General features: G+C 37.0%; 1 long non-coding RNA gene across 1 annotated transcript in view; it reads right to left on the bottom strand.

Moving 5' to 3' along the window:
- Positions 1–19,046, bottom strand: part of LOC126506143 (uncharacterized) — a 90,103-nt gene extending 71,057 nt beyond the window's left edge. Inside the window, exon 1 of the long non-coding RNA XR_007593126.1 lies at positions 18,975–19,046. This is a non-coding gene — a long non-coding RNA (uncharacterized lncRNA). The remainder of the gene's footprint in view (positions 1–18,974) is intronic.
- Positions 19,047–24,790: the final 5,744 nt, after the last annotated feature.

Genomic DNA, 24,790 nt, shown 5'->3' with positions numbered 1-24,790 from the left:
GATGAACTTGTCATCGCAGTGCTTGAGAACTCACCAGCAGTAGAGCTGGTGCGCTGACCAACCCTGCAATGGCTCAGGCCCAAAACCAGGGTTATCAGTTGGCCTACTATGACATGCTGAAGCACATGAGGGGGCTGATCCTGTGGACCCAAAACTGAAAAACTTCATGACATAGGGCAACAACAGGATACACAAGAGAAGTCCCCACAAAAGGCCCAGCATTGATAGTATAGAAGAAACCAGAGGCCTCAAACCAGACCAATGACACTCTTTACAAAGAACACGTGAAAGTAAAAAAATATATACTCTGTGACTCACTATGTCACAATGCATCCTCCACGACAAGTTTTCTCTTTCTTTTTCTTTTTTTTTCTTTTAAACTTTATTCTATGGGGGGTGGTGATTACAAGAACAGAGGGTGGATATGAAAGGATGGGGAAATGAGTAGGACCGAGATGGATGATGTGAAACACACAAAGAATAAATAAAAAGAAAGTTAATAAGAGAAAACCTGTAGCTGGCTACAGGCAAAATCAGGTATTCTGTGAGCATTTTCTAAACCAAGCAAATGCTCTTATTTGTCCTTCAATGAGTTAGCTCAAGTTTGCAAGAGGAGAAATAAAATAAAGCTGAGAAATTTGGGACAAAAGAAGAAGTGTGTGTAGAGGGATTTCTTTGACTTCATAAGTGTTCAGAGTCTCCCTTCCAAAGAGCGGAATCCAGCAGCTAAAGGAACCCTTGGGGCCCTTGTTGCTTCTGCTCCTCCCTTTCCTGTTCCCACCTTTCCTTGTCTTGTCAGCCATGTTTGCCATGTTTTCAGCACACGTTTCCTTCCCTTTGGCTCTGGTATGTGCTGATTACCTTCTGTTACCTCAATAATCACACAGAGGAAAATCTCTAGAAAATGAAAGTTCCCCAAACTGTAGCTAGCTTAAATTTCTTCGCTCGCATGGGACTCCTGTGATTACTGGTAGATCTCAGAGAAAGATTGCAATTTACCAAGACATGAGAAAGAGGTAAACTCCCAAAGAAACAAACATTCTTTTCAAAACATGTAGTTGCATTGAGGTCTCAATAAAGATAGACTCAACATAGTGTCTTTCGAAAATGGCATTTATTGCCATTGCCATTCTTCAAGGAATATCTATCCGATACCTATAGTATTGAAAGACAATATTTTTGCCACTTTAACATTTATTTTCCTTTAAATTAAAGCACTAATTATGTGAAAAGTATTAGTTACAAGATTTTAAGGATAGCTATGGAATTGTAGATAGTACTTCCATTAAAGAATCATTGCAATTTTTAATCTAAAAGACTCTAATCTAAAAGTAGATGTGATGTCACAGGCTTGTGATCCCAGCAGCCCACAGCAGAGGCAGGAGTGGGTGGGAGCAACTCTTTCATGTCAGGACAGACCATTGCTACAAACAAAGAAATTCATCATGGTGGCCCACACTTGAAATATGCAACTCTGAGCGGTGACAAAATCCTCTTAAAATAAATGATACCCAAAGTCAGAAGATGTAGTTCATGCCCAACATGGTCTAGATCCTGTTCAATCTGTAGAACTTAAGAAGGGGGAGGGGAGAGAGTAGAGGGGAGTGGGGTAGAGATGAAAGAAGAAATATAAGATGCTTGAGCTGCCTCTTCAGGAGAAGGGGAGCTTCCTTTGTTCAATTTTACTTTGCTCATACACATTTTTATTTGTCCATAAATGGCTGATATAGAAAAAAAAAAAAAAACCCTTCTCCCAAGTGTTAGATACACATTCTGTTACTTCTAGAGCTGATTGGCCCAAAGAGAGTTCATATCAACTGTAGCATCATTACCTGTAAATCCAAATCAGTTTCAGTTATTGGACAAAACTACCTTGGTTTTGTGTCACTAAGTATCCAGACTCTCTTTCAGACTCTAGGGTTCAGGGAGTCCTTGCTCATGAGTCATCCAGACCCTGATGAGAGCATCTCGCTTCCTGAGGAAGGAACCAAACAGCAGGACATACAGCCTTCTGCAGCTGATAAGGTTCAGCGCCTTCTTGGTCACCCTGCCAGCACCTCCTGACTCTCCTTGGATCTGGCATCAATGTTACAAGACATCTCAGGAAATGAAACCTAGATCCAGGGGTTCTCAGAAAAATTAACATTATTTTGTCATTGTTTTCCATATTAAACTTCTTGCCTGAGAATTTTTTTTCTCTCAGAGATAATAAATTTAAATGCAGCCACACTTTCAGTCATATTTGGATCTAAATCTTAATTCTTAAATTGCATGTTTATCTCAAATGATCGGATCACATTTTAAAGATCTACAGTTTTACATGCTACAAGAAGGGTTTAAAAAAAGCATCACACACTTGACTTTCAGTATCTGATAAAGTACCTTTCCTGTCCATCATCAGCTCAATGTCCCCTTGGGCAGAGATGGTTTGTGCCTTAACCAATGCAATTCAAAAGCTTTCATGTCTCATAAATCATTTATATTTTATGTAATTTGACAATAGTTAAACTAAGGAAGAATATTTATAATATCTGCTTACAGATAAACGATTTGAAAATCTTTTGCATCGGGGCTTTGCTCACACGTGGTGCACTTGTGGCCACTCCAGGTCGTCACTCTCCACATGTCTTTGATAACAACACCAAGAATGGAGTTTATAGACGGAAACTATCTTTTAGAAGTGTGTACCATTTTACAAAAATTTTATGCTTCAGCTTCATAATAAGGAGGCTCATAATGTCTGCATTGAATCAGAGAAGTGTTTGCAGAGCAATCAGATTTAGCTTACAGGCATGTGGAGAAGATAGCCCTACTATAAAAAATGCAGAATAGTTTTATTAACTGTTGTTTCTGGCTAATACCGAAAGGAAAAATAAAGGGATTGAAACAGTAAAGGAGGAAGAAAAAGAAAGTAAGAGAGTGGAAATAAGGGAAGAAGAAAGAAAGCAAACAAAGAATCCTTTCAGACTTCCTATATACCCTAAATAGTATAATGAGGAATAATACTTAAATGCCTTTAAAAATACAAAATTAAAAGAAAACCAGCGGAAAATCACTTTTATTAAAGTCAATAAATATTAGAATATATCTAAATATAGTAGATTTCAAATAACTGTTTGTTGAGACACGCTAATAAAATGACTGAGACTTCCCTAAAACAGATTTTCCCCTTTTGTGCTTTAAGCCAAAATATGCAAGGAAAGGGTCAGTCGGCATAAGGAGAAGAAAGTAAGTGGCCATTTCATTTGAAAAGCACAGGCAAGTGACTTTCTTCACTATGTTTGGACACAGGCTTTATGTGAGAGCTGAAACCTGTGAAAATACTATATGTTGTACAATTGTAAACATTACAGACCTTCTAAAGCAGGGTAAAGGTGAAATATGATGCTATTTCAATCACAGAAAGTTAAACATGAGAATTTATAGTAATGGAACTTATATGCACCACTATAACATATAATTCTACACACAGGAACAAATATAAAATACTGCAATTAAAGCACCTATTAAAACACACATGGACTTAAAAACCTCACTGGAATTCCACTTTTAACTTTTCTAAATGTCTTAAAGCCTCAAGTTCAGCTGTTTAAATAATAGGAAGACTTGTAATAGGAACATATTAGGTCACTGTATTACAAAAATATACCTTTTATATCTTTTTAAAGTTGGTAATTATAGGATATTCTACACATATTTTTTCAACAGCATCACTTTAGTGTTATTTTAAAACACTAAAATAACACTTTAGTGTTATTTTAAAAGTATCTTTTAATAGCACATGTAAATTTGCTTTGTTAAACAGAAACATCAATGAAAACATTTCATTTCATTCTCTGAGTTTCGGTGTTGTTATAGAGTCTTGGCAGGAGGGTTGTTTGGGTTTAGTTTGTTTTTTAATACAAGGTGTAAAGTAGGGTAGGCCGACTTTGAATTCCTGATACCTCTGCCTCAGTCTCCCAGGTCCTAAGATTAGGTGCATGCCATCACACCTTGATAAAAGTGTTTTTGACATTCTTCAGTATGATTATCATAAGCATGTTATGGCTTAAAAAGGCGAATCCACCTCTTGATCAGAGTTGTACAACGGGTCCCATTCCACGTGCCTGTAATGAATTCATAGAATAAGTGAAGCTCTAGCTGGTTAAAACTATCCAAAGACTCAGTCTTGTAAGTGTTATATAGATCATTTTAACATGAATTCCCCTTAGAAGGGTCTTCTCGACTTCCTACGGGAGGCACTGTGGACTGGCACCATATCCATGCCTTGTAGCGCACTGTAAGACTTTAATAAGGAGGTTTGAGAATCAAAATCTCACCCACTAACCTATTTTTTAAAGGGAAAAAAAGATTATGGCAGATTCTTTGGCAGTTATCACATGGATGTTTCATCAAACATTGACTGCCCTCTACTCACAGAGCTCACTGATTGCTGAGGGTCCATCTGCCACAGGCAATGTGATTGGACCTAATTCCCCTTTTCTATCATTTACCAGCCCTTGAACTATGGGGGCCTCTCTTGCTAACAACATTAACCTTGGTCTGGAAACCAACTGAAGAGAATAAGAACCAATGTTCATATACACATTCTACATTTCAGTTTTCAGGGTTTAGCACCTTTCCCGTGTGCACAAAGGCTACCTGTTCTTTTCACATCAACCTTTCAAAATGTACTTCAGAGCCATTTGAAATTTGTTCCTATAATGAAGTCAGAGTCATATTTCCATGCTGTTTATGGAATGGAAAAAAAGACTGAGATGGAAATTAAAAACATGGAATTATATGTATCCTACATTGTAGCATATATACACTTTCCCCGAGTTAACTTACCAAGGATCAAATACTTGCTCTAAGCAAGGGACTAAATGCTTTACATATATTTTACAGTAGAGAAGACAAGTTCTTGCAGGAGCTAAACTTTTCAGAACTACTATATAAGTGAATTGATACAATGGGCTGAGGGAAAAGAAGAAAACTAAAACCCCAGCCTGAATCAGCCAGCATAGTCATGGTTTGAGAGACTGGACCCTTGGGAAGGTGCCAAAGGTATGATTAGAAAAAGAGACAGTGTTCCAGCTGATTCTCTCTTAGTTTCATGTGATGGGGAAGTTAATGACAAACTGCTGATTAGCATTTGAAAATGTTAGGGCCTCACTATATTTATCGAACACCTACACGTGTGAAATTTGACAAATCTGCCCTGCTCTGACATAATTCTTACAGTACTGAGATTGTGTAAAGAGATTAAGAACCAAGCTTAAAATAGTAATACAACATTATAGGAAAGGAGACTAGATTATGTAGAAACGTACAGAAAATAAAAATGAAAGAGGCCAGGACTTGTGAGTATCTCTAGAAAACTTTTGATCCTAGACTTCAGTCCATTATCTGACCACTGTAGGAAGAGCACCTTGGGTAAGTCTTTTGTCTTTGCTGAGACGTGAGATTTATTAGTGGTGAGTCAGCCAACCTTGAAGAATTGTTGTCTAAGTCAGACATGAAAACTGCTGCACAGGATTAGGGCAGGTTGTGTGTATTGGATGAGCTCTACCCATGACCACTCTGCCGTCCATGAGTTAAATAGCAACTCTCCACTTCTCCATCCCACACTTGCTCCCAGTATCAACAAGAATAAAAAAGGACAATGAGGTAGAGAACTGTAGATCAAGAGAAGCTGATTAATCTCTAAGCTAGCACTGACACCCTAACAGTGAACTTGAGGAACCCCCTGGACCCCCAGGTGGCCTGACAGCAGGAGAGGCATGTGACGAAACACTCAATCTCAGACACAACTAAGATTTTTTTCAAGAAGAGAAGTAATAAGCTGTTTTGCACGAAAGAGTTATTAAACCGCAGTAGTAACCTAGTCCATAACTTTAATCCTGAGAAATAGGAGTATATTGAAATATTATTAATGTTTGGTATAATTGATATATTTGTTGTTGCTGGTATATTAATTATAAAGCAATGAGACTGAGTACTTCCTGAGTAAATGGAGCTATTGTAAGCAGTCTTCATGTGCATATTATAGCATTTGACTTCATAATATTCATTCTTTTCATAGTCTCATTTGAATGTAAAAATCAGCTAAACTTCAGTGTTCCCAATAATAGAATCCTATTCATATACCCATTATTTTGAGTTTTTAATAAGCGCTTTTGATGTCTAGACCCCTAGATCATGCTATTCTCTATTTAAAAACTCTCCAAAAAGGGCTGGAGAGATTTTTTTTTTCTTATTTGGTAATAGGCATAGCAGCCTGTTAAGGTGGGTGGGATCTGGGTGCAGTTCCAAGTGACCCACTTCCAAAGCTAGAGTAAGGGTTTGAGAATCTTACTCTACCACTTTCTGAACTTCAGATGGGATGGCCCACTGAATTTGAGGTTAGGCAGGTAGAGAGAGCCCCAGATGTCCTCCTGTCTCCATTTTCTTCACAGGTTTAGGCCTGCAGTCTCAAGCAGATACTGGCTTTAGGGAGTGTTGGAGATTTGAAACCAAGTCCTTTGTTTGCATAGCAAGCACTCTTATCCACTGAGACATCTCCCTGTCCTGAATTTACCAATCTTTAGAGACTGCCTAATCCTCTAGGAAGGGTCCTCTTATTCTCTTTTACTCATTTTTCCGTTTTCCAGGGATGATGATTTCATCATGCCGACAATCAAATCTAAAATTTCCATCTTTATGTACTCGTAAAGAGAAAATCAGATGTAGTGAGAACTATTCCAAAATACCAAAATACAAGTTGGCTAGGAAAATGACAATTTTCCCATTGCCTTCCATTTTGGGTTTTCAGTTCAGGAACTCAAAATTTTATTTCTTTCTCAATGCAAACCTGAGAGAAAGTCTAGACTTCATAAGAACTGCCTAAGTGCTGCAGTTTTGCTTTGGTTTCCTAATGAAACATTTGTAATAAGACCTACGTCATCGCATGAAGGGGCTTGCAGGAATTGCCAAAGCACTCAGCTCCCCAAAGACATTCTTTTAAGACTCTAGATTGTTGGTTTTGAGATAAAAGCTTTAAATGCTTCAAAAGTGATTTGAGGTATTTCCTGCTGTTTTGGAATATAAAAGGCAATATTCCAACCCAAGTTGTGAGTTGTTTTCCTGCATTAAAGAGCCGCAAAGGGCTCTCCACAGATGTGCATGCTAGACTGCTGGGGAGAGCAAACATGACCCTCCTCTCAGAAATCAATGACAAAGTTCAAAGAGTCAGTGGCAGGAGGAGGGGCATAGACAAATGAAGAGAAGAAGAAAGGATGGGAAGAACATTTATGATATTTCTGTTTAATCATCTATACTTTTATGATTTATAAAGTCAAATCTCTGGAATGTAAAAGGAGACATCTGAGACTTAAACTATGTCTTTTTAATGTCTCCATAAACAACAAAGTGGCAAAATTTACTATTCAATATATTACTTACTTTATATATAGCCTTAATTAGGGTCAAATATGTTAACTTTATCTAAATTGAGAAAGCCTACATATACTAGTACTAAAGGCACAAATGACTCTAATGGCTGTGGATAGCATATTTATTTTATATAACAAAAATTAACATATCCATTTATACTCAGGATTCACAAGGTACTATTGCCAAGATCAAAATGTTCCAGCATCATGAATCCTAAAAAATGTAGTTGCCTTAGCAATATCTATCTCTACCAATGAGGCTCAGTTCCCTCATCTTCCTCATGCTGAAATTATTCAATAAACAACACTATGCCTCCTACTTACTTGTTTATTAAATTTAAACAAAATCCATCATTTAAAACACAAACATAAAATAGAGAATATATTTGCTGTATAAAGCTCTCTCCATTCACAATTATGAAATCATAATGGTTCTAAATTTTTCATAGTTGCACCATGTTTTTTGTCAAGTTAAAGTACTAAGGAGATAAATTGTTTTATATTATTTTTATACTTTATAATATATTGCATTATAAATATCAAACGCACCCACCCATTTCCTTCCTTCAGTCCTTTCCTAGTCACCTACCATTCCATTTCCCAACACCATGTGTTCCTTTGCACACTTTCTTAACCCCAACTGACTCCATCTAGTGCTCTCATAAACACGGGCATTCAGGAAGACCTACTGGAGCTCGGGCAGCCTGTTTCGGACCCTACTACCCTGGGTGACTTCTCAGATAGGGGTGTGAGTCTGTGAGCTCCTTGCCCATTCACGGTGAGATTTTGGCTAGTCTGAGCTTCTGTAAATCTAGCAGTCCTAGCTGCTGTGACTTGTGTGCCGCTGATATGTTGCTCGTGGACTGGAGCCATTTGCCTGCCTTTGTAGAGTATTTTAAATCTCACAAACATGTTTTAAATTTTATCTTCCCTGTAGTTAGTACGGCAAATGGTAGCAACATAAAACTAATTGTTGTTTTAACCTGATAGATGTGTCACCTTGAGCATGAGGTTAGAATCTCAAGGTGAGTTGAGAAGAGACATTTCTATTTCCTCACTGGAGAATGTATCTGAAACTTTTCAAAAGTTGCCAGTCCATTTTGCCATACAGAGATTTGAGGATTTAATTTGCTAATCAGTGTAGTGAAAATAGCAATATAATCTGTTTTTGCTACTCCTTTCTGTTTTGCCTTGTAAAGGGATTTATATGTTATTTTTATTTTAAATTATTTTACTGAAAGTAAAAACAAGTATTAAGTTAAACACTGAAACTTTAATTTTCTTATATTATCTCACACATACTATTAAAGAACCCTCATCACAGTGGTGATAGTGACTCTGTCAATCACTACCATCACACCAAAGATTCTAATGTGCCTTTGATATTTCACTTATCTCCTGTCTAAGCAAGCCTCCAAGCAACTTTACTACAATTGAACTGGTACTTCAAAAAGCATGACATCAACGGACGATCTTAGGATTCATCTATTTTAATCATTCTAAACTCTATCCTGTCATTTCACTTTGCAGTAATTCTTTTTTAATGTTGTGCTGTGTGGTCCATTGAGTGAATGTCTCATAATCCATTTTTACAACTTTAATTATTAAAAGACACCTGGATTTTACTGGTTTGGGAAGGCTACAGATAAACCCTCAGCCAATACTCATGTCCCAACCATCATGGGAATGCCAGCTTTGACTCAGGTTGAACTAGCATCTGGTATAAAATGGCACACCCCATGTCAGGTGTACAAGTAAATAGCTTTGGGATATGAACAAACTGCTTCACAGAGTGGTTTATAATAAAAAATCTCACAAACAGAATGAGAATTCCAGTTACCTCACAACATTGCCAGCACTGGATATCATCAGTCTTTTTCATTTTCAAATGGCTGAGAGCTATGGAGTAGTACTTCACTGTGGTCATATAATTTTAGCTGTGTTATTTTTCTGTGTGTGTGTGTGTGTGTGTGTGTGTGTGTGTGTGGTGCATAATGTGAGCATAGACATTTGTTGGCTAAGGTTTCTGTTCCATCTGGTCCAGCAGCCTTTCAGCCACTCCCCCCCCCCAAAAAAAAGCAGAGAGGTCTACATTAATCCTAAACTGGTTTGCCTATTAGCTCAGGCTTCTTATTAACTCTTACATCCTACCTACATCCTGTATTAATATGTAATTCTTGTCTGTGTCAGTCACATTGCTTGGTACCTTTATCAGCAAGGCACTCTGATCTTGCTTCCTCTGTGTCTGGATGATGAGTGCAGACTGAGTTTTCTTCTCTCCAGAATTCTCCTATTCTCATTGCCCCGCCTCTACTTCCTGCCTGGTCACCCCACCTATACTTCCTGCCTGGCAAAGATTTAGAATTATGGTCAAGTCCTGGCTGGAGTATTCTGTGAGGTTTGATCATCTCATCAAGCAGTCTTGAAACTGTTCTGGGTGTAGAACTCAGAGGAAACTCCAACAGAGGTCCTCTGAAATTTTGGATCATCTAGACTATCTGCTCCTATCAGAGATTCTTCGGGGGATCTTCCTTGATCAAGCCTGATTTTTCATAAGCCAGAACAAATTCACAGCCTCTCATTTTCTGTAGAAAAAAAAAAACCCTCTTCTTCAAAGTAAGGTATCTTTTGACTTAAATTTTTAAATTTTGAAGCCCAAAACATTTTTAAAATATATATGTTGTATTAATCTAGCAGCATTTGTAATCAAATGTCTTTGAGCAGTTGTTGTTTTTTTCTCAGCCATCAAACCATTTAAATAAATCACAATAACATACAGGATCCAAATTCTCTGTGTATTTTTCATCTTTTAAACTCTATTTGTGTAGGAGGTCCTTCTGTTTGTGTGTTGCTTTCCTTGGATAGTGAATAAAGAAACTGCCTTGGCCTAGTTGATAGGGTCAAACGTAGGTAGGAGGAGAAGACAGAACGGAATTCTGGGAGAAAGAAAGCAGAGTCAGAGAGCTGCCATGGAGCTTCCAGGTCAGACATGCTAAATCTTTCCCAGTAAGCGACGACCTCATGGTGATATAGAGATTAATAGAAATGGGTTAAATTAAGATGTGAGAGTTTGCCAATAAGAGGCTAGAGCTAATGGGACAAGCAGTAATTTAATTAATACAGTTCCTGTGTGTTTATTTTGAGTGTTAGCTAGCTGGGCAGCCGGGACAAACAAGGGGCCCTCTCTCTATACAACACTCTATTTCTTTGATTGTGTTTGTGTGTGTGTGTGTGTGTGTGTGTGTGTGTGTGTGTGTGTGTGTGTGTTGAGACTAGGTTTCTCTGTGTATCTTTGGCTGTACTGGCACTCATTCTGTAGACCAGGGTGTCCTTGAACTCAAAGAGATGCACCTGCCTCTGCCTTTGAAGTGTTGGGATTAAAGGTGTGTGCCGCTACTCTTAACTACTTTCTTTCTTTTTTATTTTAAAGACTTTATCCTTTTTCTTTTCTCTCCCAAGCCTCCATATATTTTTAAACACACTGTAAACCATTTAGAGGTTTTTTTTTTATCTGAATCTATCTTTACTATGAATTTACTATTTTTCTGATCACATGAGTCTTAAATTTGCTAAGTGATATGGCTAAGATTAAAGCTGTGGCTTTGACGGCTAGATCCACCCTGTTCCTTAGCTATCTGAGAGTCTAGCCTCACGCTGGAGGTACTGACCAGAGCGTTGTTTATTGCCACAACTCTATGGAGTTTCAATGTCCCTTCCACCACGAAGAAGCATGCTATCAGCTATTTATAACACCATTTAAGTGTTTGGTGGCGGGGCCTCTTAAAAGAGCTGCAAGGTTTTTGCAGCTAAAGCTGAATCAGGAAGCCTCTGCCTCTAGCAAACAGAGCCCACCTGAGAAAATGCTGCTACCATGAAGCCGTGCTTAAACTCTGTTGTTTTGATCTAGAATAACTTTCCATTCTCTCTCCAGTTTTATGTGGATATAGATGTCCACGTTAGTGTCTACAGTACTTCACTGTCGTTGTGTATTTTTAGCTGTGTTATTTTCCTATTTGCGTGCGCGCGTGTGTGTGTGTGTGTATGTGTGTGTGTGTGTGTGTGTGTGTGTGTGTGTGTGTGCTGCATAAATGTGAGCATAGGGATCTATGTTGCTCCCATGTGGATACAAGAACAAGATGCTGGAAGTCTTTATCTATCACTCTCCTAATTGCCTTGAGAAAAGTCCGTCACTGACCTGGAGATCATGATTTGCTCTAGGCTGGCTGACCACAGCACACTCAGAACCTGTCTATCCCTGCCCCCCCCCCACTGCCATGCTTGGCTGATGGGCATCCCCAGACCTTTCCTACATTTATATGTAGGTCTCTCAAACTCAGGTCCTCATGTTGAAGAGCAAGTATTCTTACTCACTGAGACAGCCCTGTAGCCATTTTTAAAAAAAATTTAAACAAGCAGGAACTCAATTTCATTGGTAAAACTTAGTATAGGCACACCCCATGCAAATTTACCAAGGCATCCTCAAAGATAACACATGGCATGCTAAGAGGACATCAGACCCAGGGTGGTCACAGGTGTCCAGTAAAGATACAGACGAGCTCCGTCACTATAGTAGGGTTTTTATTGACATTCTGTAGTCACACCCACTTTCCTTTTACTGTTTTGTGTTCATTTTTTCTGATTATTGTTCCTTCATATCTTTTTTCTTATTTACAGTTTATCAGAGCATAGCAGTTTATAATTCTCAATATTTATTCCAAGTATTAAAACACACATTCATAACTTACTATTACTGGTGCTTTAGTGTTATGTTGGAGTGCAGAAACCTTGATGTTTCTAGCTCCTTTTACAGCCTGAAAAACTCTTGTGTTGTTCTTTTTGTTCATCCATAAATTGAATGGGAATATATACATGTCCTACATTTTATTCTACGTACCCTTTTGTGGAAGCACTAAGTCTGAAAAGAATAATTTAAATTTAATATTGGACTCCTGTTAAAAAAATGGAATTGGGCTGGTGATGACTTAATCTCAGTAGCCATCATTACTCACACATCCCGTGTGTGATAAACTACACTTCATCAAGTCACAGTTAAGAAGGTTTATTATTGTCCTATCTTCTTGTAATTTCAGATTTTAAAATTTAGAGTGCCTCTCGGTGAGATCCAATCAATGCCAAGTTGATGTCTCATGCCTAGGTTTAAGTATAATGAATACAAAAATGAAAAGGGGGCAAGAATACTCTCAAGCAACAGACTGAAATTGTTTATTTGCTTCTGAAAATGTGAAAATAAACTTAGTCTAAGTTAGTGGCATTACAACAGCATGAATCTCTCTCTCCATTTCACTGATTCTGCTCCGGTTATGTAAGACCCTTAAAGTAAGTCAGGAAGATGGATTATACAAACTTTCTTAGCTTTTATTTTCTTTTTGCAAAACCTCTGTAAGTCTAAATTAATCTCAAATAGATAATTTTAAATAAACCTGTTCTCTGCATTGTCATTATTGGCAGAATCATCTGCAGCTTTAGTTCCACTCCCTTGCCCAATCAGTCACCAAAGCGTGACAGTGCAACTCCGCATAGTCTCTTGTTTTCTGAAGAACACTCCTTGCTCACATCTCTTAATCTGAGCTGGGGCAATCACAATCACAAGCTTCCTATATATACAAAGATTATTTTATTTGTATGTTTGGGGGGGTTAATTTTTTTATTAATTTTTTATTTATTTTACATACCAGCCACAGTTTTCCCTCCTTTCTCTCCTCCCACTCACCCTCACACATCTCTCTTCTCCACCCCCATCAACTCCTCCTCTGTCTCCATTCAGGAAGGGTCAACAAAGCATGGCTATCTTGGCCATTAGACAGGAAAACTCCCAGGAATCCACAAGGATGACACCAGCTAAGACTCTCAGCAGCAGTGGGGAGGGTGCCTAAACTGCCTTTCTCCTGTAATCTTATTGGTGACTACCTTAATTGTCCTCATAGAACCTTTATCCAGTAAGTGATGGAAGCAGATGCGGAGATCCACAGTAAAGCACTGGGTAGAGTTCCTGGAGTCCAGTTGAAGGGAGGGGTGAAGGACTGTATGAGCAAAGAGGGTGGGTACAAGTTAATGCCAAGTCAAATTAGCCAACCTTGACTGGTTGGCTTGTCTTCTCAAACATGAGTAAACAGTAGCCACTAATGAATGAACCTGTGATCACATAAGCAAGGCTGAAACAATATCTGTTTTAAAAGAACTGTTAAAAAATCAATCTCAAGAAATAGTAGAATATGGTCTTAAAATTATTTGTGGCTTTTGAAAACCATCATCACCTACATTATTTGCTGCATTTCAATGCTGTTATTAAAATAAACACAAGCATGCTGGGGTTTTCAGCCTTTTCCATTTGGTATTTATTTTTTGCAGGAAATTTTTGTTTTATAAATCAGTGATATATAAAACAACCTATCCAGCCTCCGAAATCCTTCCTTTCTGATTCTTCCAGGGGAAAAAATGACTCATCCACAATTTCTTAATGATAAGTAGCTATTAACTATCTTAAATTTTGATCACGGTCTGTGTCTTTTATTTTTAAGAATTAGAGTACTTGTTTGCAAAGCTTAAAAGATAACTGCGAGGTTGCATTTTAGTAAATTGTCTAGCTGGCAGCAGCGACACCTAGACTATAGCACACATTTTCTGCATGAAGGGGGAAGGGTTAACAGAAAATTCAGAATTCCCATCTGAACCTCCGCATCATCCCAGTTTCTGACTGTTTGGTTATTTCTAACTGGACTCACTAAAGTGGCAAGACCCTCGTTTCCATACAGCTCCATTCAGGGGAGAAAATCTACCCTGCGACTTTAAGCCTTAACAAATTGCCTGGGGATGAGGCTAGAGACGACAGAGGATCTGTGAATATTTAAATATTCGGAAGCCACACACATAGTAAATGTGGGGTGTAAGGCTATGGAGGGTAATGAGGGAATTTAAACCGAGGAGAAAGAAAAGCTTCTTTCTTTTCCTCCCTGGTAGTCTGCTAGTTGGCTGTGATGTTAAGTAAGAACCTTGGCTTTAAGTATTGACAGCTGATCAGTCTGATGCTTGAGGAGGTCTTCCAGCTAGGCCGTGTGTCACATGCGCACCCCCTGCTTTAGTTCCGAGGCACTTGGCATCAGGCCCCTCCACTATCGTGTGCAGCCTGAGCACGCACAGCTGGGATGGCAACGGACTTGTTATTTGTAAAACAACCATGAATTTCACCACAGGCCTTCTACCAACATGGAAGCATCTGCGATTCAAACTGTTCCCCAGCTGTTGATCTGCTACCTGCAGGGACCTGTGCTGCAAAGTCCTATTAATACTTCTGGCTACCCTGCCCCCCTCCCCTGATGGGTTCATGAAAAATCAGTACCCTTCACTATACTTTAGGACATGAAATCAACCAAACATAAATCTCTTTAAATTCGTGTATTTTTGAAGCTACTGTCAGGGTATCTGAGGCAGATCTATGAATTTTTAATTTTTAGTTATTTATATGTGGTATGGGGGGCTAAGGTTTCAGGTACCTGTGTAGGCACCAGCAAGGAATTGGAGAGAGTTTGGGACCACCCGGAGTTACAGGCCTTTCTCACCCATACACTCCACCTACATGTAGGAAGCTGACCCCAGGGCCTCTGGAAGACCAGCAGGCTCTCTGGATGACTGAGCAGTCTCTCCAACCCCAAGATGTATATTTTTATTTGAACACTTTAGTTCCCATAATTTTGCATGAGGTTCCTCTGCCTTTCCACATCAAAATTAGAAGACTTTTCCATGAAAATGAGATCCTCGTACTGAGCACAAGAACCAGCACTAGCCTATCCTTCACACACCACCTTGTTCAGAGATCTTTAGCAAGCAGCTTCTCTCATTGAAACTTGGAACTATTTTTTTAGCACCAACCACACATATTTCAAGTTTTAATTAAAAACTCTGAGTCGTAATAATTTACAACATTGTACAAATGTACTTTTATTTAAAAACAAATTGCATTGATAAATCATTTCTTAAAAGATTTACTTTGGAAGATGGAAAAGGTCACACTTCATATTAAAAGCTAAATAATAATATGCATAATTTGCAAAGAACATTAATTTTAGCTCAACTACTAGATAATAATTATAATAAACTAATGCTTACAAGATTTGGTAATTCAGCTCAGGTTTTCAAATGTTAATGGAACACAATATGTTTTGCTTCAAAATTCAGACATCATCAATAGTTCTATTTTGTCTGACGGTTGCAAATTTTCATTAAGATCACACTAATGGTTATAAGATAGAGTCAGTTACTTCTAAAATAAAGTCCTATAAAATTTTAATAATAAATTCAGTTGTTTTACTCACTCAATGTCAACTCATCTGTCAGCTTAAGTTTCTTTGAAACTTAAGAATATAAATCTACTTTAATTAGAATATAGCAGCCACACAAGGTAACATACAATAACTTAAAGTTGTTAATTCATGTTTTGTGAAAAAATATTAATAGAATTTTACTTTATATGTGGATTTCAAGATTCCATTTATATTTTGTTATATTTTTAAATTTTCAGATAGTATTCATATTTTAGATTTTAGATGTGTTTGTTTTCATTCATAAATGAATGTCAACACGCTGTGCTTTTAAGATACAACTCCTAGTAACAGTTCATCTGACTCAGAATTTGACTTTTCTTAGGAATATTGAGTGTTTAGACAAGAGGAGAGGGTTTTCCTTTTAGCTCAGGGAGGTTCTTAAACTTTTCTCATGATCATATGTCTTGCACAATTGCTATGTTCCAAAAAATGGACTACATGCAAAATTCTTCCAAAATTTATGGATCTTCTTATATTTTATTATTGAAAGTTTTCTTATTTAGCCATCATTATTCCAGGAGACTCTTAGAAATACAACTTTTGAGATAGCTCAGTGGGTAAAAGCATGAGCTGCCTGAGTTTCTCTCCCTGGAAACTACATGGTAGAAACAGAATTGACTCTGCCAGGCACACATGGGCATGTGAGCACACATAAACATAAATGAAAAAACAAGTGTAACAAAATTTAAAACAATGAAATATAAGCTTTGCCACTTTGAACAATGATGACATTTTGTTGGGAATAAAGATGGATTTTTTAAGTATGTCGCTACTCATAATTCATGACGTCTTTTTGACTGCTTTACCCAATAAGTTCTTTTGTTTGGTTATGGTTTTATTTTCTGTCATCCCTCTTGACTAACAGAGGTGATCTGGAGGAGAACAAAGTCATCCCTGGCTCGTCTATGTAATTTACAAAGCTTTACAGCCCATGATAGAGGCTTTATGAATATTTTCTTAGTGAAACACAATGAGTTTTAACTCAATCAAGTAGAAACTTTAATTTATGCAATACAAATATTCAATGAATATTTCTGGGGAAATTTTCACTATTTTAATTGTCAGTTTTGTCACTGATTATAAAATGTCATGTTTCAAAGAATTATCAGGTAGAATGAGAAGCAACACATTGTTATATTTGCAGACTTCTGAAAGTTGATGTCAAAAACATTGCTTACCACAGAGTTAACACCTAGTACTTACCACCCATATATGCCACTCTCTCAAGAAGATACATGGAAATAACACAATTTTAACAACTAATATATACTGACGTATCTTACAGAGCTACTTGTATAATTTTTCTGAGAATAAGAAATCCATTTGTTTAAAGAAACTGTGATAACCAGATGAATTCATGCTTATTATCACTAGCATTTTTTAAAAAATCATATAGTTTAATTTCCAACATGCAGCATCTCATAAATGGCATTCTACTAATTGGTAATTAAAAAACTAATTTACATGTTATGCTTTGAAATAAAATAAGTATATACCTGTTAAATGTATCAGATTTATAAATAAATTAGTTGAAATGCATTGAAATGTTCTAACAGTCTAGCTGAGGGCATTTAACAGTCCTTTTAAAACATAAACACTGTAGGATACTTGGGCATGTCTAGACTAGCTGTTACTGTCATCAAATACCACCCTATCTGGAAGCAGGCTTCCTAAGAAATCATTAGTGTATTGTTAAAGGCAAAGGAAAATCCATTAGTTGTCTGGCTCCTTTACAATGTCTGGATAAATTGAAATGCTATTTATTCAATTGTCAACACTTGGAAAACAAATTCCAAAATCATAGAAACAGGATGCTTTTCATTGGTTTCAGGGAAATCCCTTTGTAGTTCCTAATTCTGTAGAACTCTTAGAGAAATGGCATGTAAAATGATGTGGTTCTTTTATGCCACGATATTGCACAGTTGTTGCAGTAGGCGATGTTTTTAAACAAAAACAATGGTATTCCTCATGGCAGTACTGGGGAAACCAGAGCCTCTGCTTAGCCTAAGTTGCACATAATCACTGAACTAACTTGCATGTAGAAAATGCAACCAGAATTCTAGACACCAATTTTGTTTTTATATCATTCTTTTATTCCAGATCTATTAGAGAAAAAAAAACATTAAAATTTTTAAGGAATGGTGTCATTTAAATACCTAGGAAGAAACCGCTTGCTAGGACATTAACTTCTAAAAATGATAAGAATAAAGAATTAACAATAATGAACACTGACAAACCACTTCTCAATTTAGAGGCAGAGGCATCATTTACCTTTGAAGCAAATTTCACACATATGCACACCCACACATCTACTTCTATGTTGTTGCTTGCTTTAAAGAATGGGAAATTTCATAACGTACTTGTATGAAATTTCTACAGTGAGTAACATGAAATACAAAACAATCAAAAAACTGTAATTCCAGAGCATCCCACTTTTTATCTTACTTAGATGATATTATGAACCAACTAATACAACTGAACAATCATGCTTCAAAGCTCAAAATAATTTCAAATCAAAATAAATATTGTAACTGTTTCCATACCAATGATAGTAGTAATAATCATCATATCCAAATATTTAACATAGATACAGATCGTACCATGCTATAAAATTTTCAGATGAACTCAAAATTTAAAAAAAAAATGACTGCTATTTTTTAAAGGGCACAGGGTAATTTTATAATGAATATTGTTGAGAATATGGGGCACATAATCATTACCTGCTACCTGTCATGCACAATTTTCTAAAGTTTTTAATATTTACAGCTCTCAGAACTGCACAGACAGACTAGCATTTAAGAGCATATACTATCCCTTCTGAGGACCCAAGCTTGGTTCCCAGCATCTACTTCTGGTGGCTCATAGCAGGCTTTAACTTCAGCTCCAGAGGATTCTAGCAGCTCACTCAGACAAACAGGTATACAAATAATTAAGAATAAATCTTGAAATGCAATAAAAAATAAAAATTATGACTGTAGATTGAGGATTACAGAAGTGAACATAAAAGAAAAATGATGGAGAGGAACAAGAAACGGGGCCAACAAGAAAACTGTGTTGTAGCTTCACGCTGGATTCTGTTCTGGCTGATGAAAAAGATGAACCAAACCATACTAAATCAGTTTGAAAGAGTGTATTTATAAGGACCTCTTCGTAAGTCATTCAACGGCCATTAACATCAACCGAGGGACAAAGACTCTTCCTGTCTCCCCCTTTCTTATCTCACCTTCTCTCCTTTCCATTCGGCCAAGTCCTTCTTTTCCAACCAAACGAACACCATCCACTGAGCACAGCACCGCACCCATGGTTTTTCTTTCTTCCTTCTGGCTCAGGAAGCTATGGGCCCTATCTGTGGAGAACCCAAATCGCAGGAAGAAATACAAGCTGCATTTGCTGACACGGATTTTACTCCTGAATCTATGGGTGTGTTGTTGAAAAGCAGCGGAGCATTTGTCTCCCAGATGGATGGAGCGTAAATGATAGGAAAGAGGAAGTTGAGGGCATTTACAGAGAAATTTGGGTCTAAAACTTGTGGATTAATTAAGAGGTATTTCTTGTTAAAAGTATTCCAGTGTTTTCAGAGCATTGAAAACCCTGTTGTGGATTCGAGTTTGGGAAGAATGTTGAAGAAAAATAGCATGTGTGTCTTTGAGGGTCTAGTTCATTCCTCCTGCTATGCTTTAGGGTTACAAAAATTCACATATCTATTACTTCTCTATAAAAATTTTCCGGAATAATATTTCTGTTACATCTGAGTTTTAAGTACGGATAGATTTCAATGGTGTAGGAAATTTATGTTCTGTCCTTGAGAAAACTTCAAATTGCTTCCTGAATGATATTGTTGAGATGTGCTCATCATTTATGAACCCAAAATCAAATATTCAAAATGTCCTGTGTCCACAGGAATCAAGATAACACTTTCTGTGCATCTGAAAATCGTATTTCCGTTTTGTCCTTATATAGCACATTTATCTGAAGACACCTCACCCTTTATATTCACACTACATTTGATATCACTCAGCATTTTCTATTTTCATTGGAAGGAGATGAGTAAAAGAAATAATTGCTACTTGATCTTTTTGGTTCCTCCATTTAATTCTGAGAAGAAATAAAATTCTGTTTTTATTTTCTGTTGACATGTTGGAACTAAAGTCTTCCAACTTAGGCCTTTAGTTGGAAAACTCTGAGGAAAAGTCACCCACAAATATTCAGATACTAGAATAAAGTAAGATCAAACACACCGTAAGAAATGTGACTTAATAACATTGCACATGGGATGGCATTTACAACAATGAGAGTGGATCTACATCACTTAAGCAATTCTCTCAATATTTCACAAACAGCAAATTGTTTTCTACTCAAAGACGTGTTTTGTAAAAGAATTCACATTGTTCTCAGAAGTGAAACTCCTGGCTGTCCTTCTGTTCCTTCCAAGGAGTTTTCATCCTTATATAGAATCAGGCTGTTTAGCATATATTGTTAGGAGAAAAAAACAGGAATATTAAGCCATTATTTTCACATTAGCAAGGTTTCCCAAGGTAGATTTTTTATCATTTTAAGACACTTTGTTTCGTGTGTTAGTCCCCTTTTGTCTAATCACCCCTAAAATTATGAACACTACAAGAATAATACATGCAGAATAGCAAAACAGCTTGAAATATTCATAACTAAGAAGGCAACTGTTAAATGTTCATAAACAAAGTTGTTTGGAGACTCCTTTATTAATTTTTAATTTATTTTCAGTCAATTCCTTATTACTTCCAAATTCCTGTAGGGGATTCTGTTAATTAGTCATGTGTAAAATATTCATTAAAACCAGGCTCCTATTTTCTCCTTTTATTGCAAATTTACATTTCTAATCTTATAACCAAAATAAATGCCATTGGGTAGAGGAACCATATTAATTTTGATCAGCTATTTGAAATAGAAACTCATACAACAAAAGATACGGTAATATAGAGTAGACTAATATTGAAGCATTATGTGGGGTGTTCCTGATATTGAAATAGCAAATGGGTTATTTACTCTATATTTGGAAAAATATCAATATTATGTAGTTTGTTTGAAACCTAATAAGGCAGTCTAAATTGAAGAAAACTGACATTGCACATTTTCAGCTGTGTACACTCAAACCATGAGACTACTCCAGAAACAGAATGAAGACTGGAGAGCCAAGGATGGACAAGAGTGCTAATTCTCACAATAAATTCGGTTGGACTAAGTTGGATAAACTCTTTAAGCTTCATGTTTTATTTGTTGAAATGAAGTTTTTTAAAAAATATATTACTTTAAAATATTCTGTTTATATTGTTTGGTATATACACCTCACAGAACAAGGTAGATTCAGAAATGGAGCTCTCGTGTGTTTCTTATTATAGCTAGAGATGCTGACTCTCCCCCTTATGTGGAGACACATAGCCAGCTCTTCTCTGAGTCAACTCCAGGAGGGTCTAGAATGATGGCTCTGTAGTTAGGAGCATGGACCACATTTACAGAGGAACCAGGTTCATCTTTTAAAATTCATAACATTCCATAACTCTAGTTGCAGAGAACCTGACACTGTCTGCTGCCCCCCCCAACATGCACCAGCTATGCATGCGATGCACAGACATACATGTGTCAAAAAGAAAAGAGGAGTCTCTAAGAGAAACCTGTGGCAGCATGTTGAGAGGTGTTACTCATGCCAAAGCAGTTTTTTCATTAACAAATAAAAGCAACATTTATACAGAAGGACATACCGCACCATCTTCTCTTTTTCATCTAAATAAAAAGGAAGGTTTTAACTTAAGCATAGTAAAATTACATATACAAAACAGTAATCAAACAATTATTACAGTTACAATATTTAGTCCATTTACATTTGGCAAATTTATCATCTGTCCTATCTTTGTGAGTCTAAAGTTTTATATCTAATTTATTTTTTATACCTAACTTTCTTCAACTCCATCAAAGCCTCCAGAAGGATATAATATTACCTAAGTAAGCAGGAAATGCGTTGTAAGCAACTTCCAAAATTCTAGAATTGACAGAGACATCTCGCTGCCTGGACGGTCACCAAAGACGGATAACATTGGGGCATCCGTCTTCAGCCTACAGGCCCATAGTATCTGGCAGACTTTTCCATAAAGCAGGAAATAGCAAAGACAGTTCCGCCTATATTGGCAGTTTTTCAGTCACTTTTTACTGTGTCCTGAAGAATTTCTGATAAACTTTTGAAGCAAGAACCCCATAGTATCTGGCAGACTTTTCCATGAAACAGGAAATTTGACAGACTGTTTTGCCTATATTGGCAGTTTGTCACTCATTTTCTTCTGTGTCCTGCGGAATGTCTGGCAGTTTCTTCTGTGAAGTAGGAACCCTGAAGGACCATTCCATCTTTTGGAAAGTCCAGCAGTCACTTTTCTGTGGGTTCCGCATGTCCAGTTCATACAGCATGCCCTCAAGCAGTCCAGGCAAGATCAGTTTCTTGCCCAAATGGCTCGCCTTGTCACATTGAAGACCAACTCCAGTCCTGCCTGCTTGCTCTGCTCAGTCCAATACCATAGAGAAATGTTCACCACCTCTGTGAGCCATGCCCACCGCCCCAGCTTCAGGGACACAGTAGGTCTATGTTGCCTTTAAGCAATTTTTCACATGCTGCTTATGGACCCCATTTCAGTGCAGGACCTCCCAAAAGAGCCAGCTGTGTTCATGCTACCAGTGCCAGTACGAACCAGAGCTGTTTCTTATTGAAGCCATGCTGGGTTTTGCTGCTAACTCTGAGTCAGTAAACCTTTTCTTAGGGAAATCTTGCCTCTGCTTGTCTCTAGAAAGCAGAGTCCATCCAAGACTGTGCTGCTACCAAGAAGCTGTGCTTAACTCTGTTCTTTTATGTCTAGAATTCCTTCCCAAGCTCTCGCAGGTTTTATGGGGATGTAGTTGCCCCATGTTTTTGTGCCATTTTGTTGGTGTACAAAAGAGGTCCACAATATCCCAGAATGGAGTATAAGAGAGGTTTATTGATCTGGAGATAAACTCACAGAAAGAGTCCACAGTCCTTTGCGTGCCCTGGAAAATGGAACCAGAGGTCAAGAGGCCCACTCATGCCTTTCATCTGCACTTATGCGTGTGAAACCACACCCAAAGTGGGCTGGTATCTTAGAGGCCATTGACTGAAGGCGTCTCACAGCATCTTAAACCTGATGTGAGTTTAATTTCTGCATCAACTCTTGCCTTTAGGTACGTTTGTAAATATTTGACATAAGAAAAAGAAGCTGTGCTTTGTCTCCACACTATTATGAAGGCTCCAAAATAAAATGCATCAATAAGTAGGTGTGTATTATTGTACCAATATAATAAATTAGGATTCTCCTAATTTAAGCTAAAAATTTTGAAAAAAAAAAAAACCCTTCATATTGTGCATCTTTGATATTTCTCCAAGGGGTTCAAAATTCTCAGATAACTTTCTGGACTTTTCTCAAGAGAAAGCTTCCCAAATTTGTTCACCCATATAATCCAGTTCTTTCAGTAGACACAAATTTCTAGTAAAGTTATAATTCTAAGCAGCTATAAAAAATGTACTGTCAAACAATTTTATATAAAATAATTAGCAAACATAGGCCAAGAAATTATTAAATGTGAAGCTTTGTTTCATAATATAAACTTCGTTTCTGCTTTTGATATTTTTAGTTATTATTTCAAAATGTGGCCACCATATAGAAGAAAATTCCTAAATATGGAGGTTTTATTTAGTTATACTGATGGGACTTTGTCATAGAATATATCCTCATCGATTCTCTGCTTTACAGTAGAAAAGAGAAAATCATTTCCCATAATCCTTTTAAACAGTAATAACAGTTGAAGTTCAGAAATCACAGAAAACATAGCGTCCTGGGTTTTAAAAATAAGCATTTTGTATTCACATTCCATAAGCTTCAAGATGAGGCTCTGGTTCAAAAAGAAAGGATACGAATGAAAGTCAAAGATTAAGAATTCATCATCACAGGATGATGCGGCTTTTGACAACAGACCTTGGCTGTTGCTTGAAAGAAAATCACTTATGATTCAAATACTTGTGGCATTACCATCATCTGTCTCACTTTTCCCACAAATATAATACAATGTCTCTTATTACACAGTCAACATTATTCTTTAGTAGCAAAAAAAAATCACAAATGTGAGTGCCCTAAAATAGACAATAAAACTTTTCAGTTGTTGCAATAGTCATGTGAAACACTGTTAGAATTCTTCTCATACCCGCCACTTTCTCTAAAGCCATAATTTTATAAAATACCATTCAAATACAGCATTGAAGAAATTTACCCAAGCCACTCATAAGATGATATTGTTATGAAATTTAACTCAGGTAAGATCCAAAATTCATACCATGTCTACTATCTATGTCTCTTTGGGCTCTTAAACACCATATTCGTGTCTATAATAGCATACCCTGCCAGAAATTCCTTGAGAAGTTACTCATATTGTTGACATAATGACATTCTATAAGTATTTTAGGAAAGTATTAAATGATACTTTTAGGAAATTAAGTTAGACAAGACACCCTGGGATCCTGGATAAGAAAGAGTAGTGTTTTAATTTGATTATTATTTACCTTTGTCCTAGATTCAAGATCTGTTGTTATGACTGTAGGCAGAAGTTTTTGTCCCAAGAGAGCTTCTAAATAAACAACCTGAAGTTTATATTAGTTGTAAATTCTCAGCCTATATCTGAGGCTTATTATTGAGTAGCTCTTGCAACTTAAGTTAAAGTATATTTCTTATTTGTGCTCTGCCATGTGGCTCATCATTTGTTACTTCATTTTCTACGTGTCCTGCTTCCTCAGTGGCTGCTTTGCATCTCCACTGACTCCTCCTGCTTCTTCCCAGAGTCCTCTGTTTTTGGCTTTCTCACCTATACTTCCTGCCTGGCTACCAGCCTATCAGTTCTATATTAACCAATTAGAGTATTACATAGTCACAATATACAGAAGGATTATTTCACAACATGGAAAGTAGCTAAGTTAAAATACATCAATATTGAAATGCGTTATGCAATGTATTAACA

Source organism: Alexandromys fortis, unplaced genomic scaffold (assembly GCF_014885135.2).
Source record: "Alexandromys fortis isolate MF-2015 unplaced genomic scaffold, M_Fortis_MF-2015_v1.1 scaffold_68, whole genome shotgun sequence".
In the NCBI taxonomy this organism is placed as follows: Eukaryota; Metazoa; Chordata; class Mammalia; order Rodentia; family Cricetidae; genus Alexandromys; species Alexandromys fortis.
This window is presented reverse-complemented; position numbering and strand designations above follow the sequence as displayed.